Source organism: Alligator sinensis, unplaced genomic scaffold, assembly GCF_000455745.1.
Source record: "Alligator sinensis unplaced genomic scaffold, ASM45574v1 scaffold442_1, whole genome shotgun sequence".
NCBI classification, from domain to species: Eukaryota; Metazoa; Chordata; order Crocodylia; family Alligatoridae; genus Alligator; species Alligator sinensis.
The window spans coordinates 2,201,444-2,206,889 of NW_005841829.1; the positions used below are offsets into that span (position 1 = coordinate 2,201,444).

Sequence of the window (5,446 nt, forward strand, 5' to 3'; positions counted from 1 at the left end):
GGAGAACAGTGACCTACAGGTAAGTCTGTGGAGGAGAAGGGGCATGATGGAGGGAAATGGCACAGAGGGTGTAGATCAAGGCCCCATGGTGAGAGAGGGAGCAGGGCAGGAGCTGGGGGCACTGCCCAGCCAAGGCGATGAATGGGACCCAGGGCTGGGGCAAGGAGCAGGACGGAGCCATGGGTGGGTTGTCCAGAGGGTGTTGGGGGGAGAGGGGGAGCAAAAGGGGCACTTCCGCTGCACACACCCTCCAGGGGAGGCCTGAGGGGCATGTTACCCCCCCCCCCCCAAGATTTATGTGTGGGGTGGATGCAGACTGCCCTCTGTGGGCTCAGGGCTCTCCCCACTGCTGCCTTTCCCTCAGGAGCCCTGCACCGGCTGCTTGTGCCCTGCTTGCCTGGCAGTGGTGGGAGAGGCAAGTTGTGCCTCCTGCTGCCAGGCAATCAGGAGGCAAATGGCTGATGCGGGACCCCCAGAGGAAAGACAACAGAGTGGAAAGCCCCAAGCCCACAGCAGGCAGCCTGCACCTGCTCTTGTCCTGCTTGGCTCCACTCTGGTTAAAAGCATCCCTGCACTTAAAAATGGTGGAGGCGGTGCTTGAAGCACCCCCGCCACTATTTTTAAGCGCCAAGATGCTGATCCCCTGGACGAGCCACCCACAGCTCTGTTCACTACCTGCCCCAGCGCCGGGTTCCATTCACTGCCCTGGCTGGGCAGTGCTCCCAGCCCCTGCCCCATACCCTCCCTAACCATGGGGGCCTCAATTGCCACCCCCCACGCTCCTTCCTTCCCCCATGCCCCTTCCCCTTCAGAGACTTGCTTGCAGGACCATGCTCTCCATGCTGCCTGGTTGCATTCTTGTAAATCAGAAATCGATGGGTACAGGCCAATATGGCTGGTTAATAATCGGCTATCAGTATTGGCTAAGAAAATCTTTATTGGTGCACCCTTACTATATACCCCAGTAATTTAACTTTGCAATAACCCCCTCCCATTTCCTGCAAAGCATTTTGACCATCCGATGCCCCCCCGCCATCCTTAAAACAGCTCTGACCACAGCCAATAGCAGCCAGGAACCAAATCAAATCTGCTCTTCAGGCCCATTTAAAAAGTCTACCTATTAGTATGTCTTAACTACAGAAAATTCTAGACCTTTAGAACTGTTCATGCTCTTAATTCAATTCCAGTCCTCTCTATCAAGAAACTGACCACATTAGTGGCTCCTGTGTCACCACCGCTTAGGAACCAGCCTGTTCCAAACTGCTGAAGGTTTTTTGCAAATATTATTTATTCTATTCTAACTACACATGACATACTGAACTTTTGGAGTGACTGATCACAAGTTATCATTAAGGCCAAGAACTGGAGAATTCTAAACAGGATTAGACATTTATAAGAGAGAGCTAAAAACCATCCACATCTTCATTAAAATAGGATGAAAAAAGGGACATAAACCTTCATGTTTCAGAAAATAAAGGCAAGCACTAAAGTCATGGAGACTGGGGAAAAAACTGCACCAGTTATTCCATGGTTTTTCTGTCTTGGATTTCTTGCACCCTTTCCTTCAGCTTCTAGTATTAGCCACTGGCAGAAACAATCACTTACACAGTGGAATGCAAGGCTGATCTAGCATGGCCATTTCTGAACTCATGATTTCATAAATGCATAAATTAGCTCACTCCGTCCTGGAGTCCCCTCCACAGCTATGGGCTTTGAACTTCAGTCAATCATGAGAACTTCAGTCTGTTTGCCACAGGACAAGGACTGTGCCCACCATCTCCCACTCTCAATGCATACACCCTTTTCAGGATCCCATGCCTGCGCTGATCAAGAACTGCGAACAAGGGACCATAAGAGTTTATTAAACAAACAGTGAAGTCAGTATCACCAGTCTCCAAAGGCTTTCCTGTCTCTGCCAGATGTAAGAGGCATGCTAGCCCCCAAGCCTAATTATCCAGACAGAAAAATATATAGCCCAAGTCTGGAGGTGCTATTAGCTTGGGATATGGAATAGATGTTGAACTTCAATTAAGCTTGGGCTGAGATCCACCTGTGTGCAATGAGGAAGCTGATTTAATCACCTGAGTACTGATAGCTCTCCAATGCCCTTCCCACAATTCCCCCTGAAGGACAAGATAAGTTTCTCCATAACTGATTACAAAAAAACCTTAGAGTGCTTCTGCACAATGCTTCACAAGATATGTCCCCAGGCACATGCACAAGCAATTGCAGAAACAAGGACAGAGTAACAGTTAAAGCCTTGATATAGAAGTGCTCATTCCCTGGTCAGGCTAATGCAACTACTTAATCCTGGGTACAAATCACCCGGGTTAATAGTGGAGTGGAAGTGTACCTAAAAAAAGCCCAGCTGTAACCAGATGTCTGCCAACAGTCTTGGGACAGCACAAAGTTTAATGGGCTTATAGCTTGGCTCAGCCACCAGAATTGATATATCCTGAGGGTAACTAAAGGAGTTCCTCAAGGGCAAACATTAGGACATGAACATCTAGGATACATACTTTTTAGCTGCTTTAAAAGGGGAAGGGGACAGCTGCTTCAGATCTACTGTAACTGCTAGGCCTGTGTGATCCTGTAATGACACCAGTGAGCTAAATCGCTAATTCACCCCTGGATGAAGCGGTTTTGCTACTGCTTATATCACTACAGAATCAAGCAGACATGACATAGCTTGTATCATGTCCTTTCACAGCAATATAATTTCTGTGTCTGTCTTTACCTTTAGCTTTAAAGCAGCCTAGCAGCCACCAGACTAAGGAAAAGGGAAACCCCAAGCTCCTGAAAGGTTTTGGGATGTGTCACTGGATCCATCTTGCCCATGTGAAGATCAATTTAGCTCACAGAGGTCTGAGAATTCAAATACCTCCCTTCTGCTTTTGGCTTCTCCGACCTCTCAACAGCAGGCCAGTGCAGGATATGAATCATTTGCTCTCCCAGTTCACTCTCTTCCATGCTAATTTTACATTCCTGCAGGGGATCAGCTGGCAGATAAATATACAGGACGAGGAAAGAATAGCCTAATTATCTTTGTTCATTTGGGCAGGCCCAAAAGGACACTCAACCAAAAATCTGTTTGTTAGTCTGATTGAGCTGAAGAGTATTATTTAAATAAAAAACCTGGAGAGGACAATTCTGTGGAAACCTAAATACACGATCGCAACGCAGAACTTTGATCTGAGGAGTTTATTATAATTTGCCTGAGGAAAAAAAATAATTTTATGAACTGTGGTTTTACAGCTATTTAAATTTTATTGTCAGTTACTGTGTTCATTACTGCCTTCATCTCACTTGGATTCAGCCAATTCCTGATAAAGAGAGCAGCTGAATGGAGGTGGTCACAAAGCACATTTGGCTATTACTGATTCGTGAACAAATGAGCGCCAACTCTAGCTTGGTGATATTTCATGAAGAGTCTATTTACAGGCAGGGGAAAAGAACTGCAGAGAATGACAAAGTTCTCAGCAAAAGAAGAAAGCTCCAAGGTTGCATCCTATAAATATCTTATAGGACAAAGAGCATTTGGTTCAACTAGTTTTAAAAAGCACATTTTGGTCTGGCAGTCTGTGGCATGGAAGCACACTGGGCCCCACCAAGCTTGGAAAGATATGATATACACCAATGACAACTTCTGTATGCATAACTGATGGACATGGTGAGCTCAGAAAGGAATCTTAATTATTATTATCCCACTCTTAATTATCATCATCTTACATTAGAACCAAAAGGCTCCAAGTGAAAACCAAGACGCAGAGCACTAGGTGTTTTATTTATATATAAGTCAAGGACTGTCCCTTAATAGGAACTTACATTTTAATGGCTAAGACAAAGTATTAATATTTATTACTATCGTTTTGTCACAAAACTGACTTGGTAAAAAGATGGGGCAGGTCAAAGCCTGATGTTTTATAAAAGACTGGAAAATTTGTCTGGTGTCTTAGGCACTTCTAATGGAAAGCAATAAAAGTAAATAAAATTAGTTTAGTGGCTATGTCAGCAATTAGGTGAATTCTTACTGTACAGTAGGTAAAACTCTTTTACTTTCAGTGAGGCAGAAAATCCAAGGAGGGTTAATGAAAGAACAGCATTTGACCAGACATGTTATTTCTAATCTGATTAATTTAGCTGAAGCTCTTCCTTCTTTCAGTGCACATATAAGGAGAGTGAATAATGACTTGGAAATAAACTGTAACGGTAAGCTTCTTACAACAGGGTTTAAGATGAATAAAAGCATCAAGGAGGTCAAACAAATGTGGCCCCTTTACATTGAACCTTTACATCTCATTGAACCTTTTCTAGTTTGATCTTCCTGTATAGTTTTTAATCACATATCTGTACCCATGGACTGTACAGTCTTGTTTTTTGTATAGAATGCCAACCATCTTACTAACTAAGCTAACTAATATGCCAAGCTTCATACTAACTAAAATAAAAGCCTTCTTTTTTTTTAAAAGAAAATGCAATTACACAGGAGACTCAGCTTAGATTCCCAGAGGCTGTCATTAACTCCTATGGTTCAAAATGCTGCAGAGGAAGAGATTGGGGGAAGGAGGTGGTTTCCTGTTAAAAAAAAACAAACCAAAAAAACCAAAAAAAAGGAGAAAAAAAAATCTTAAATTTATTTGATACCTTTCTAGAGAATAACTACCTACCTTCTCAAGCTCAGGTTATAAAGGAAGAGAAAAAAAGTAAGAATCATAGATAAAGCCTAAGAGATGTTTTTAAATAACATGAAAAGTAAGTTGGAAAGATACAGGAACCATTGCTTCTCTTCCTCAAGACAGGAGTTTCAGAAGGGAAGATTCTTAAATAAAAAATAGCACACTTACAGAGCCAGTGCTAAAGACAGCAGTAGTATCTCTGTGCTAATGGTCACTGTTCAGAAGAAAGTGCTCTGAACAATGCACAGCCTGTAGCCTGATAACTAGATCATTTGGCTGGAAAGGAGGAAGATGCAACTCACTCTCGATGAGAGCTGGCCAGAACCCAGTTCTACTGGCTCTCAGAGTAAATGCCCTAACCAATAACTTACTGGTCTAAATGGGCAAAAAAAGATAGGAGAGCCACCTCCTTCTCCATCCCAAGTGTTATGCATATGCCTTTTATTTCACCTACATGCCTATGCAGAGGGCAGCCCACTGAAATCGAGTCTGCTTAGTACAAAAGCACAGGTAAGTTTTTCTTAATATAACAATGGGCTTAAGGTATCTACATCACAGGAATGACATGAGGTTTAACCACATTAGGAGCTTGGGAGCTCTGGAATCAAAGGCATTTTCAGAGTATATCATCACTAACTGAAAGATTAACAGTCCAGCAGATGCTTCATCACTAAAAAGAATTCGTATCAAAGCAAAGAAGATAATGATACCTAAAAGAGCCATGTGATAAAAATGTGCAAAGATAATGGCAGTGATAACTTACGGCATTC

The 5,446-nt window shown here is 43.2% G+C and overlaps 1 protein-coding gene across 1 annotated transcript in view; it reads right to left on the reverse strand.

Moving 5' to 3' along the window:
• The window catches only part of LDLRAD3 (low density lipoprotein receptor class A domain containing 3), a 148,913-nt gene that overhangs the window by 140,425 nt on the left and 3,042 nt on the right, over positions 1-5,446 (reverse strand). The gene's annotated exons all lie outside the window — the stretch shown is intronic.